The 14,728-nt window shown below is 44.6% G+C and overlaps 1 protein-coding gene across 2 annotated transcripts in view; it reads left to right on the forward strand.

Moving 5' to 3' along the window:
* The window catches only part of PLA2G4A (phospholipase A2 group IVA), a 225,138-nt gene that overhangs the window by 109,121 nt on the left and 101,289 nt on the right, over window positions 1–14,728 (forward strand). Inside the window, exon 6 of one of the 2 annotated variants that reach the window (XM_054073588.1) lies at window positions 4,212–4,329. The gene's annotated coding sequence lies outside the window, so the exon portion shown is untranslated. Of the gene's footprint in view, window positions 1–4,211; window positions 4,330–13,625; window positions 13,942–14,728 lie in introns of those variants that run through there. The other variant, XM_054073589.1, reaches the window with a different exon arrangement.

The following is a 14,728-nucleotide window of genomic DNA, read 5'->3' on the forward strand; positions in this document are numbered from 1 at the left end:
CTGTGCTGTGATCTGGAGGACCCTGGGGATATTGGTAGGTGATCCTTAAGAGTTCCAAATTATTATAAATAACAAAGTGTAAACCGAGGAACAGGACGGAAGCTCAGCCTTGACTGAGGATGCTTCTCCATGGGAAGGGTCACTTTTGCAGCTGCAAGACCAGGCAGCACACTTCCCCTTCCACCCTGGCCCACGTGTGGCCAACATCGTCTTCCTGTGAGCCGGTTTTCACCTGGGGAAGGTCGCTGGTGGGTCTGCCAGCTGCAGGATAAGTGAAAGGATTTGTCATCTCTCCAAGGAGATGGAAAAGCAGGGAGATAGGATAGTGCTGGTTTAGGTCGCCCTCCCCTCTTGTTTAGGGTAATAAAGAATGAGTTATATATTGGGATGGGAATTTGTCTTAAAAATAAGGTGGTTTGCTGTGGCAATGTTCACCACCAGGTGGAGATTTGATACATCTGCTAACAAGGGCTCTCTCTTATTTTTTATTTATTTTTTTCTAGCGTATAAACAGCCAGTGCACAAAAATCAGTAGGTAATTTTTACTTCTGTGATAGTTCTTTTAAGTATGCTTGGGTCCAGATGAAGGCGGGCTGTGGAGCACAGTGGTCTCCTCAACCTCAGCATTTCTACATTGCCTGAAATTCCTGGAGGAGGTGATGCCCTGGAAGCTGTTAGTTCCTGCTTGAGGTTTAATTGCGTGCGAAAGGTTATATCTAGAATATATATATATATATATTGAACCATATATTATTATATATTGACATAAGGAGGATTTTTTTCACTGTGAGGGTGGTGAGGCCCTGGCCCAGGTTGCCCAGGGAAGCTGTGGCTGCCCCATCCCTGGAGGTGTTCCAGGCCAGGTTGGATGGGCCTTGGGCAGCCTGAGCCAGTGGGAGGTGTCCCTGCCCATGGCAGGGGGATTGGAATTAGGTCATCTTTAAGGTCCCTTCCAACCCAAACTATTCTATGATTCTATCTCTAGGCACACTGTAAAAAAAGAATAAAAGAAAATGCATTTTTTCCCTCTGTCCACTGTTTGCATTTAGAGTTTTCTATTAAAACACTAAAATCACCGAACCGATAGACTTTCTGGTATCTGTGCTTTATGTGGAAGAGCACTGACTCCTGATATCACCTGGTTCAAAAGAGTAAATAGAATTGAAATCCATGAGGCTCTTTGATTTTAAGCTAGTAGTGAATTTATCCCCGAGCCTTTTTAATATGTTTCCAATATTTTCCCTTCCTTTGTGATTGTGGGAATTTTATTGTCATGTTTAATCGTGCAGCAATTTCCTGGCAAGCTTTCCTGGCAGTTTTATTTCTTCAGTCTGTACTTTTCTGCTCTTTTATTGCAAAATGTGCTCAGTCAGAAGTTTGCTATCACAGAAGTGTTTAATACGTTGCATCTGAAAGAAAAACTCCGAGGCTGATGGGCACAAAGATATGATGACAATGCTGGAGGTTTTGAAAATGTTCTTGACAGTCTATGGACCTTAGGAGGAGTCGATGGCTTTAAGCTTCTTTTGCTGCCTTCTGATAATCAGAAATGTGTAAAACAGAGGTGTTTGGTTGTTTAGTTGCCTTAAACTGCCATATAATCACCCACTGGTTTGTCTGGCCAGGCAACTGGGCTGCCAGTTCTCTCCGTGTCCTTCTGGAGCACTCTGGGCATTTGGGTTATTGGCACCCTTAGGTTCAGCTGGAAAATTACTCCATTACCTGGATTTAAAACAAGGAACTTTTATTTCTTTTAAATCACAGTAAAAAGGTGCCTCGTTTGGGGAGTTCCTGGACTCCTGCAATTGCGTTATGGTTGGCTGGAACACAAAAGAAACTTGTTCATTGCTTAGGGAAATGGGAGTATACCTTATTGTCCAGGTCAGTTTGGACTGGAATTATCCATAAATACAGTGTAAAAAACATAGACAGACAACACATAAAGACCTGAGCTGGTTTGGGTCCCGTTTTTCTTTTCTAAGCAGCTCAACTTTGCACTCCAGCTGCTGAAGAAGACTCATAAATCCACTGCTTGTGTTTTATTTGGAATCCAATGGGAATTTTGGGGGTTGCTTTCTGATATGGAAGTTGGTCATTTCTGTCATTAACACCTGCTTTGAGCGAACCTCATCCAAGTAACTCTTTCCCTGTTTCTGTTTTTATTAACATCTTCCAGTTTGTGATTTAATCCTCTGATATTCTTGACGGATTCAGTTAAGAGACAAAACCTCGAGCAAAACTACGGTGAAAAAGAGTGAATTTATGTCAAATTTAACCAATGAGGCACCCGCACACCTTGTTGTTGTCACCCTGCAGCATGGCCAGGTTTCTCCTGGTGGCTCTGTTTGCTCTGCGACTTCTCTGCCAGTTACCTGTATCGTAACGTGGTTTTAGGGAGTCTGCACACTTGTAGTAAACACCGGTGTGTCACAAAACTAGAGAGAAAAAGAACACAAGAATTGCTCGTTAATTACGGCTAAAATGTGACTCTCCGCCTTATCCAAAGCAAGGCTGAGCTCTTTGCTTTGGCAGTGATTAGACATCGAACGGACATTATTTTAAAGACATGAAGCCTCAGCAGAACGGCTTCTAGAACCGTGTGTTTTGATTTTCAGGTGAAATGTATTAAGACAATGTTGTTCTTTTCCTCATTTGCAAACTCAGTAGTCACAAATCCAGGCCTGCCTGACTAGTTCCTGAAGAACAAGCCCTGAATGACTTAAACTCAGCTTGAAGCGCTCTCGGATGAGCTTTTCCCAAGGAGTGTAGATGAATGGAGAGTGAAGCATGACATTCTAGTCCCATATGATAGTTTAAGGCAGAGTTGGACTTGGAAAATTTCATCCTAGCTACAATCTGGCCCATTTTTTTTTCAAGTGGCAAGACTTGAAATTTCTTTTTATGGTGAATTTTAAGGCAAAGGCCATAAACACAAGCTATTTGTTTTGCAGAGACTTTGGATGCACTCCTCTATGGGTTTTTCTTCCTATTTGAACTGTGTCTATTAGAATGGAAAATATTTTTCATTGTTATTTGAATGAAGAAAAACAGGTTTTCTCTATTGGCAATCTGCTACTGAACTTAAACTGTAAACTTCTCTGCTATTGTGATTCAGTGCTCGGAGTTATTTTTAGCAGAGCCCCTGTTTTTCTTCTCCGGGCAGCCTCAATATGCTTTATATTTCCTATGGAGACATTTGATCGCAGTTAGCTCAGGAAAATACGTAATTGGACGTTGTAGCCCCCTTACATAAAGAAGCATCAGCTGACATTTTATCTGCTTATTGTCATCTCACGAACTGGCTGTAAACTCATATTAGGGTAATTGCTCTGTTATGCTATAAAAATAAACAATCAAAAGGCTATCTTTCTGCGGAAAACCTCCACGGAAAATCCATCCACGCAGAGAAGATTTGCAAATATTACGTTCCTCGTAATATTTCAACTACTTTCTGCTTGACTTCTAAGAAATCCTTTCATCCACTCTCACGCTCTTTTGTTGAACGCTGGCCTCTTGTTATCCAGCGAATACCGTGCTTTGTAATTTCTCATCGCTTTTCTGCCGTTAAACCGGATAAAGAAAACTAGTAGGTTTAACCGACTTATTTCAGCATAATGCTTTGGCGCAATAAAGTTTATTTAGTTTAGTTATTTTTATTCGTTAATCCCTTTTCTTGTTCAGTTAACAGAAAACAAACATTATTTTTCTAAAGAAGAGATTTCCTTTTTTCCCCTCAAGCGCTTTTCCCAGATCAATTTACAGCAACTGCTGTTCCATCTGGTAACCTCTGCTCTGCAGGGTTTTAGAAGGCTTCCCAAGAATTCGTTTCACAAGGTGAGCTGCCTTTGGTCGCTAGAAGTCCACAGATCACGTAGATACAACATTCGTAGGTGATTCATCAATTGTTTAACTAAAAGAGCTGAACTCAGGATGCGCTGTGAACGCTCCTTTGCCACATAGCTGAAACTTAATCTTTTGTTCTGGAGTTGTATATCAGATCTTGGGCACAATCGCTTCCCAAAGGAGAAGAAAGGAAAAAAGCCACAGCACTATAGAATAAACTGCATAAAAGAAACCACGGTAGGGTTTACTGCATGGAAAATTGAACCTAACTCCGCTTAAAACATTTACCCACGTCAGTAACTGTATATAGCGAGATGTAGAATTCACGTACACAACCATATATAACTATAAATCCTCTGTATTCACAGAATTTTATCAGCTCGTGAACGTCTAATGAAGGCATTTGATGGGGTGCCGAGTTCTTTCCTGGAAGGCTTTGATGTGTGAGGCTCCGCAGAGGGGTGCAGTGCTGTGGGCACGATAAAGGTACGTGACTGCCAGTGACCGTGCAGAGATGGGTTTATTAACTCCGGCAGTTCATTGTAAACTTCTGTCTTTAAAGTAATGCTTAACAGACATATCAGAATATTTTTACAATCCTGAATACAAACGTAACATCTCATCGTGGTTTTCCACTCTCGTAGCTGCGGATGAGTTTTCATCAACGTCTAACGCGTCGTAATAAATTCTCTATATGCGAAGCTCACGTGTGAATAATAATTGTGAAAACTTAGGTCTTCAGTGTGCTAAGACAGACTTTTTGTAAGAGCTTTTACATTTTCAGCACCTGATGGGACTTTGGTGATGACCAGCAGAGGTGAACACACCCACAGCGTGTAGAGGAGCATTCAGTGCAGGTTTATTTTGGTGTCTGTGGAATTGTGCGCTGTCTTCAGCTCGTCTGCCGGTTTGCAAAAGCTGCTCTCCAAGTACTGCCAAAGTTGGTGGCTGTGACGCTGCCATGCTTACTGTCATCAGCAAATTACTTTTAAGGCAACTCCATTGAGGGTTGTAGTATGATCCAAAGAAAGCTCCTTAAGTAACGACACTGAGTGCTTTGAGAAGGAGGCAGCTCCGCTCTGGTTGTGAGCCTGCATTCAGCGCCCACAGAAAAAGATGCCATCAAGGTATGCAAATGATGGATTAAAACGTTGGTATTAAGTCGTTGAGTTTATTAAAACTGACTCTCACTCTTCACAGCTGTGAGGCCGGAGGAGTCATCTGGTGTCAGACAAACAAAAATGTTCCGTGACACAAATCTCCGGGCAGCTCTTTGGGATGGACAGTGGACTGTGCCCACACAAATTATAATCCTAGCTGGCACCGGGGCGGGGAGGTTCCTGGAGCAGGCTGTGCCCGGGGCGGGCTACCCAAACACCCCGTCTCCTCTCTAGTCATCTCCATTTCCAGCATTCAGTCAGGAGTCTTTTCCAGTGTTCTTGTAATGGTCTGTCGCTTTGCCTCACTACCGGCACACTCGAATGAGTGAAAAACGTCCGAAGGAATTAAGAATTTTACAAAAGGACTGAAATGATATTAAAGAAGGTGGTTACTGGTGCGGGAAAAGGACTCGGAGGCCAGATAAAAACTGTTCCCCATGATCCTTTATAAAGGCTTGTGGGGGTAGGATGAGGGACAATGGGGATAAACGGGAGAGGGGCAGATTTAGATGAGACAGAAGGAAGAATTCCTTCACCATGAGAGTGGTGAGGCCCTGGCCCAGGTTGCCCAGGGAAGCTGTGGCTGCCCCATCCCTGGAGGTGTTCCAGGCCAGGTTGGATGGGCCTTGGGCAGCCTGAGCCAGTGGGAGGTGTCCCTGCCCATGGCAGGGGGGTGGAACTGGAGGGGCTTTAAGGTCCCTTCCAACCCAAACTACTCTATCCTTTTCCTTCCTGGGCCTTTAGAAACTCGAGCAAGTGGGTAACTCGCTGCAATTGTTTGTAGTTACAGTGGGAATCGGAGGCACTTTAAGAAATACTGCAAGTTAAACTCCTCAAGTTGCAACAAGAGTTTTAATCCAGGATGGTTTTGCCAAGAAAATGTACAGCTTGGGACAGAAAAAATCTGGAGAAAGTCCTACATTTTTCAAAGTGAAATGGGATGATTGTGCAGGAGACATCACTTCATGTTGTGTCTTGCCAAGACATGAGATTCTAAGCAAAGGCAAATCATTTAGAAATTGTTCAAATGCTTTCATGCTTTTTGAGACAGACAATTATGCAACGGCATGATGAGGTGGCTGGCTCGCTGGGCTCAAAAGCGAGCCTCCGAGGGAAATTATGCCCTTGCGATACTCATCAGGAAATACGGTCTCGCTGGTTTTAATTTCTTTCCCTAGAATTTTCAATTAGGGAAAATGTCTAATGATGAAAAATATAAAAATAGAAAATAATTGAGGAGATACAAATCGTGCGGTGGCTGTAAGAGTTCAGACCCACAGCGCATCCAGTTTGGTATCTGCCAGGGAAAACATTTGATGTTTCTTTTCGGTGCTTGAGCTCTGGTTAGGTTTCAGCCCATGTGCTGTGAAAGGGACGTCATCAGCTCGATGGCCGCTTCCAGGGAAGCAGCACCCAGCGAGCTGTGCTGCTGCCTGTAGGAACACCCCTTTACAAAAACCAAAACATGGGAAAACCTTCTGAAAGGGTATTTTCTCAGGAAAGAGTATGTGTCTGCTTGTTCCAGATACTGAACTGTCCGCGTACAGGTTAAGGGACTAGCTTGTGTCTAGCGGAACATCTCATTTCTATTTGTAAGAGTCATGCATCTGATCTTGTGAACAGTTTTTAGCATTGTACTCCACACAATTTGTCCTCTGTCCTGAATTTTGATGATGTTTCTTTGTGGAGAGGTGATAAATTTGGGTTAATAGTGTCGTGACTTTCTTCCATTATTTTACTGTTTACCCACCGGCTGTGGAAATTCTGCGCTGGCGCTGCTCCGTGCCTTGCTGCGTGCTCCGTATAGGTACGGGAGTTCATTAAGTAAATGAGGGCTTTGCAACGTGTCCGGGCAATGCGTGTTATTTTGGGCTTTTGTTTCGCATGGCAGTTCTCCTGGGATTGTTTTGGAGAGAGTTGCCAGAGACCTCGGGCCAATCAGCCCTCAGGTTTGGCTTGGGACGAGGTTTGGCTGGAAATATTTCACTGTTGCAGAGTTCTGTCTGGGGAGTTCTTTTCATGCTGGTGCCCCTGAGGAGTCGTTGCTCCTTGGAGCCACCACCAGTTCCTTTGCAGACACTGCTTCCAGCCCGTTGCAAAGGCTATCACGGACTTGTGATGAGCCTTCTGTGGTTTCCAGTCAGCAGATGGTGGTGGGGTGGATGGGGATTACCATTCCCTGCTGGCTCCCAATGAACTTTTCTTCTTTGCTCCTTAAGGGTTTCAACTCCTGCTTGGAAAAAAAATTGCCTAACTCTGTAGTGAGTGTCTTTCCTCTTGACTTCTGTAGCTCCGATGCCAATTGCTCCCCCATGGCTCGCTCTAACCACAAACACAGCTCCTCAAAGGCTCCTTCATCCTTTCTCCTGGGCTCGGATGATTCTGGGTCAGCCCCGTGGGCATCTCAGGATAGCTGTTAATGGAAGTGTGGTTGTGGCAAGCAGGACCTTGTGAACTTCCTCCCATTTGAAATGGCTGCCCCGTATCAATTAAATATAGAGTGTTTCACGCAAAGTAGCTCTTGGGGGTTTTAAAATGTTTATAGACTTTCCAGAGGGTAGGAAAGAGGAGAAATATTTATGTATAGGACATTTTGTCGTCTCACTTGGCTGGTAAGAATGAATAGTCCCTTGGCCCAGGGCTCCTTATCCCTTGCTCTTTAACACAAATGAATGTAAATGACATAGAGGCACTACTGTGAGAAGCCATATATTATTGTCACACTGCGTGCAATACTGAATGGGGAAGAAAAAACCCCAAAGTGCTCGGCAGAGCAGGAATTACGAGGTAAGCCGGGTATTGTCCTTTTTCTGTTCACTGCACTCGCCGTGCGTACAGCATTCTGGCATCGGTTGATTTGTTACCTGCTCCCAAACAAGTCTCTCAAGATGTACATTGCAATGTTTTGGGTGCTCTACGAGTCTTATCCTGGGGATGGAATGATTTAGCGACTGCCAGCTACCTGCAAGCCCTCCTCGGCACAAGGCGGTGCAAGGTTGATGTGAAATATAAAGAACTTACGCATAATGTCAAAGTTTGGAGAGTGAAAATGTTTGTGGAGGTCAAGAATCGTAGAATCATAGGATGGTTTGGATTGGAAGGAACAGGAGTGCACCGAGCCTGTATGCAGAGCTCTGCCTTCCAGTCCAGAAGGTTTCTTACACTGCTCCCCCCGCGCCAGCTGGGTACCAGTTATCTAACTGTAGCTTGGAACCAGTCCCTGTGCAAAAACTATGACTTTAGGCTTGCAGTCATCAAAAATAGTGTTGACTGGGATAATGTATTTCATTTTATGCCCTAAACTGTTTGAGTTTCATCCAGATGAAAATCTCAAAACGTCCCCCCGGGTGTTCTGGTTCCAACTTAATTAGGAGGGCAATTTTAATTTTCCTCTTGCAAAGCTGTTCCTTTTTTTCCTCTTAGGTGCTTAACTAAAATATGAATAAATTGTTAACCTGTAGATTAAAGCCAGGCTTTTCCACCTGGTGTAGCTATGTCCTCGTCTTAAGGCGAGTCTTTTTCTCTCACTTTGAGCTTTGCATTTCCTATGGCCATTTTTGACCATCTTTTTAAATTCCTGGTATCTGGGGCCAATAATGGCACTAGTACTGATTTTAGGAAGTTGTGCTCAGAGTCAGGCATTCACGGGCAGGAATGCTGCCAGGAAAGCCACAGAGCCTGTCTTTAAACACAGTGATCACCGCCATATCCATATTCTTATCTGAAGGGGGATATATGAACCTCGTGGCAAACCACGTATTCCACGTTTGCATATTTTTTTGTTTAAAAGGCAGCACAATGTTTTTTCCTGAGTATACACAAAATGCTTTTGGTTTTGACAAGAGCTGGAAGTATCTCAGTCCCACCTGGCACACAGACTTGCCCCTGCGCTCATTCCAGGCATCTGTCACGGATTAGAAGCGTTTTATGAGCATGGCTTATGGTTTTCCAGTTGTTTGAACCGGTCCTGGAAGGCAACAGGCAGCTAGGAAAACACGAAAACCAGAAGCTAGACAGACAGATTTGGAAGACAACTTGTCGTTATTTTATGTCCAAGAGTACATCCAGAGCCAAAGATCTGTCCTGGTGTGGCAGCGCCATGTGGGTTTTCAGCCATGAGATCATAGAATAGTTTGGGTTGGAAGGGACCTTAAAGCCCATCGAGTTCCAACCCCCTGCCATGGGCAGGGACACCTCCCACTGGCTCAGGCTGCCCAAGGCCCATCCAACCTGGCCTTGAACACCTCCAGGGATGGGGCATCCATGCCTATTTTGAGAGTCACTATCCATATAAAAACCTCTCGGACAAGGAAGAAAAAAAAAAAAGGAAACAAACTTCAGTTTACCAACTTCAGAACTAAAAGATAATCATTAACGTTAGGGTAAACAACGCTAACAGAAATAAATGTTTTGTTTAGTTACTGAATAAAATACCACCAGGCAAATTAGATTACAAATTTGAATTGACGTGCAAGTTACACAGGGAATTCACCCTAAAATAATCTATACAAATTTTGTGGTAGCAATAGCCAACTTCTTGTTCTTTGCCTTCACCCCACCTCCTTTTGTCCGTAGGGAGCTGTGTGAGAGAAGATCATTTGCCTTCTGTGGCTACAAGAGCCGTTCAGCTCACAGAGGTTGTCAAAAACCCCACCTCTTGAAAAGCCTGGGGATTACGATGAGCTGCAAGCTCTGCAGGACCAAGTTAGTCCTGTGCAGCTGCACTGATGCCTTCAGTTCAGACATCAGACTTGACAAATGACGGGCATGGCAAGTGGTTGTGTTCTTTTGTCTGTTTGGCAGCCAGAGAATGAGGGTGAAAACTTTGCAAGCCTGAAAATGATTATCTGTTTGTACGTTCCTCCTATTGTCTTCCCGCTTCCTTTTCAAAGAGGGAGAATGTTGGTTTTCAAAGAGTTGCTCGCAGTTGGGTGTGTGCATGTATGTGATTGAGGGCCCTTTTAGCTGAGCTTTGTGAGAGCGTACAAGTCACAAATTGCAATGTACACACATGCCCTCTCCTATCTCCTCCCTCAGGTTCTGACCCCAACGTGTTCCTCAGCAAGTTTCCGGTTTGTTGTGTTTCATGAACTCAACTAAATAAATATGCATAAGGCATAATAAAGTATATCTAAACACAGGGGATTAAAACTAATGGTAAATAAAAGTAATAAAGGGAAATAACACCTAACGAATTAACATTTCTGGACACAAAGTTTATCTACACAGCTGACAGCTCCCAAAGAGATTACCGATCTCATTGATTTCATAGAATGGTTTCAGTCAGATGGGACCTTAAAGATCATCCAGTTCCAACTCTAATTTGAGGAGGGTCATACTACGTGCAGGTTGTCACCGTCTGCCCGAGTATCCCCGTATGAACCAATGCAGCGTTATTTAAGCTGACATAGCCTTTTACGGTTTTCATACTCATTTTAAATGAGTATGAAAGTAAAGAGTCGGTAAAAATGTGAAGGTTTTCCTTTGGTGTATTTGCTCTTTTGGGCAAGGATGGCCTTTGACCAAGGACCTGGTGCGGGTAGCTGGGATTCACTGCACTCATACATACGCTCGATTGGGTCCCGTAAGGCGTAGTTCTGCAGACTCTTCAGTTTAGAACTGTGAACACCTGGACGAGTCATAGAGAGCTGAGCGTCTCTCTACGGGTAACAAAACCAGGAGTTAATATAAGTGGGATCCTACTGGAAAAACTTTATAAGTAGCAAAACCTGGAGAAAATTCAGTGGGAGGCTGTTGTTTTTTTAAGCTGCTAACACAAAACCCAGAACAAAGATAATGTAGGTGTATGTACAGCGTTACAGATTTGTGTGTGCTGCTGCTCCGACTTGTGACCTGCTCAGTTTGGAGGAGGGCAGAGATCATAGAATCATGGAATGGTTTGGGTTGGAAGTTGGAAGTGACCTCAAAGCCCTGCCATGGGCAGGGACACCTCCCATCAGATCAGGTTGCTCAAAGCCCCATCCAGCCTGGCCTTGGACACCTCTAGGGATGCGGCAGCCAAGACTTCCCTCAGCAACCAGGGCCAGAGCCTCCCCAACTTCACAGGAAAACATTTCTCCCTAAGATCTCATCTAAATCTCCCCCCTTTCAGCTGAAAGCTGTTCCTCCTTGTCCTATCCCTGCACTCCCTGATGTGTTTCCATAGACCAACCATGGATATTTATGTTCTCTGTCTAGGGTTAGGGATGGTTACTTAAGGAGATGGACGTTCTTAAGAGCAAAACCATTTCTCTTTTCTCTATTAATAACATATGAATATATGGGTCACATGAATGTTCTCAAATCTTGACCTCGTCGCAGTCTCAAAGCTTCTGTCATTTGCGACCAAGTGTCTCACTCACTCTAACAGAACACGGAAAAAAAATAATCGGGTTTTATTTAAAAGAAAGTCTTATATTTGGAAGCAAATAATGACTTTGCAGGTTTCTACTTTGTCACAAATGTCCAAGCTTGCCTTTTTCTGTGAGGCACTGCATTATCATGTGAAGCCTTATCAAAAATATCTCTGCAGAAATGTCACAGCCGGGATCAGTGAACCAGTTCTTCCAGAACTGGAAGAAGAAGGATGACTTTGAGATTCAAATTAGGTTTTTGCCATTAGCTTCATGTGTAACCTGGTAAGAATTGTTCAGGCTCCTGTGCCAAATTCCTAAGGGTAAGAGCAGAACTGGACTTGTTTGTCACTTTTGCTTCTCTTCTGGGCAGGGGCGCTCTTTGCAGTTCCCATGGAGATTAACTGCCCTGAATTGCAGCGGGAGGCTCTGGTGTCATAAATTGCAAATAATCTCCCTCACAAGGTGGATGGAAGGTTTATGATTGTAAACTTTGGTCATTGGGTGTTGCTTATGCTCATTGGATTGACCCTCTATAGACATTTGCAATTGAGATGCCTTTCCAGGTCCCTCGATGTGCGCTGAGAAGGGACCTGCAGAACTCATTGCGTTGGGAGAAAATTCTGGGGAAGTGCTCATGCGGTCTGATGAAAAACATACGTAAATGCTTTGCGTGACGTCTGCCTGGTGCATCTTGGCCACCGACAGGAGCGGGGGTAGTTTGAAGGCTCATCTTTCTTCCTCACAGGGGTATTTGTTTCTAAGAGCAGCAGTAGGTGGCACACAAGGTCAGGTCAAGGTGAGCACAGCCGTGGTTCGCACTTACTGCAGAATCCAGGAGATGCTGAAGCTGTTCCTGACGACAGCTGCCTTTCTGTGCAATAGCCTTTCGCCACATCTGGAGGTACCGTGCTGCCTTCCCGCACGCACAGCTAATTTGATTCGGGCTTTAGAACAAAAAATCACCTGAGACTGATGTGCGCGTTACCCACAAAAAGCAGCCTCGATGTGGAGGTTCATCCATTCTTACTCTTCGCAGCATACAAGGAAGATGGAGGCTCGGTGGTCTGGGGGCTGCTTGGATGCTGGGTGGTTCTTGCCAAGAAGAGAGAGATCTGCTCAGAGTTTGGGCAGTGAATTCCTCCTATAGCCAGGTCTGTGCCAACAAGGAAAGATCCTGGAAGGAAAAGCATTGGTGAGGGACGGCAGGTTAACACCATCACTGGGATGGAAGCTCTTCTCTGGTCCCATTAGATGCGATTTTCTTTGTCTTCTTGGACCTTAGCTTACTAGTATCAGTTTTGTAGCGTACTTCTCAAAGAATGGACTTTTGCATTTCTATCAAGCAGCTGATTTAGCTCAAAAGACTTCTTTTTGGCCTCACTGGCTTTGTGCAGATGGATATGTCTTTGGTTTAGACTGGATGATGCTGAGAAACTTGGAAACTCCCTAAAAAACACCCTACCCTCACCCTACCTCAGTGCAAAAGGGTGATCATTGTGCATCCAACAACTGCTGGCCAGATTTCCTGAGGGCTCCGTGCTTCACTCCTCATGAACAACAGGATGGACCTAGCGAGGTGAAGAGCCAAGCTGCGGATGTCTTGGTTGCTCAGGTCAGTTGAATCTAAAGCTGAATGTGTGAAATTCCGAGTGGTGTGTCTAAGGAGAAGCCATCTGAACTGTGCTCATTCAGTGGTGGGTATCAAAGCAGTTCCTCCTGAGGAGGACACTGTGGAGCTCCCCTCTTTGGAACATTTGAAGCCACAGGAAGAATCTGAGGATGGTTTTCAACTGGATGTAAGTTCCCTGCATGTGAAAGTATTATCTTAACGTATGTTTAGATACATCTGTGCTCAGGCCCAGCTCAGTGGTTTTGCAGACACAACACCGCATGACGTCTCTCCTTCCAAGATGACTGTTTTCTCCTGTGCTCTCTGCTGCCTGGCACAGTCCTGACTGAGCAGGACCTCTGGTTTTTGGTTCTGGGTCAAAGCCAGCAGATTTCCATCCTAAATTTTATGATCCTGATATCGATACCTATCTACTTATGCATGTCTCAATCCCAGCACAGGTTTTAACTTTTCCTTGTGTCTCTTAGCGAAAAAACACAGCACGGTGGCATTTATGTCTCATGTACGTGCCTGTCACTATCCAAAAGATCGGATTTCTCCAGTCCTTCAAGCAAACAAAGAGAAAGGAGTGGCTGAGCAGGATCACAGCTAGGAAGCTATGAGGTGGCACAACAACTCAGCAGATAAATCATCTGAGAGGAGGGGATTAAAGCGTACAGCCTCATCAGGCCATCCTTCTGCATGGTGAAGAGCTGCACGGGACTGTGTCCTGGGGAAATGCCCAAGAGTCGCAGTCTTTGGGGAACATTAGCAAAGTGAAAACTAAACCCAGAATCAAGAAGAACTCGGAGAACGATGAGTCAGCTGATGCAGGGACATCTTTGTTCGACAGGAGTGGCTGTCTGCCAGAGCACGGCGAGCGTCCCGATGGAAAGCATCAGTCTTAATCGTCCAGCTTCGTTAACGACAGTTTGTTAAACCCGAGCAGGTCCAGTTGAGGTTATGTGAACAGGTAAGTATTTCTCCTCTACTTTCTTTTTACACTCTGGTGCAGATGGTGATTGCTTTGCTTTTTGTGCGTGTTGCTGGCTCGTACCGTACCGGGCAGATGTACCGATAGAGAGAGAGCACGTGTGTACATCCAGGGTGCATCCAGCCACGTCAACGTGTGCTCACAGGATTTTCTGAGAGTGCAGTGTGAAAAAATAACTTGGTGTGTTTGAAACTCGAGTCCGACTTCCAATCTGGATAAGAAATCTACAGCGTGTAATTTCTGAAAGCTCCGGCTGGTGATAAAAGCTTAGATAAGATGTAGATAAAATCTTTAGGGCAACTTGTAGAACTTGTGGTCATCTCAATGTCGAGGTCGATTAGTTCAAGCTACTAAACCAAGCGGTTCACGTAGATGCTGAGGCTTTGTGTGGTGCTGAGCGTCACCGTGCGCTGTGGATCCCATTTGCACCAGAAGGTAAAATTAAGGATGGCAGAACGATTTCCTGGCCTTCCGTCTCCTCCATTCCTCCTGCATTCCCATCCAATCCCGTCAGTGTGTGGATGAGAAAATGGTACCGGTATTTCTCTAATTCAGAAAGGAATTTCAAGACTATATGTGTGTGCGCTGGGCAGCATAATCTGAGGCATTGCGTAACTGCAGTAAAAACATACAGAGCTGTTCAGGCATTGTCAAAGTTGGCATCGAAGAGGAGCAGCGTGCTTTGCTAGAACAAACAGTTCCCTATTAAGACACAGTGCAAACACAGGGATGTCCTTCTCGAGATTCTTCTTTCTTCCGTGGAGCT

This window comes from Cuculus canorus, chromosome 8 (genome assembly GCF_017976375.1).
Source record: "Cuculus canorus isolate bCucCan1 chromosome 8, bCucCan1.pri, whole genome shotgun sequence".
Taxonomy (NCBI): domain Eukaryota; kingdom Metazoa; phylum Chordata; class Aves; order Cuculiformes; family Cuculidae; genus Cuculus; species Cuculus canorus.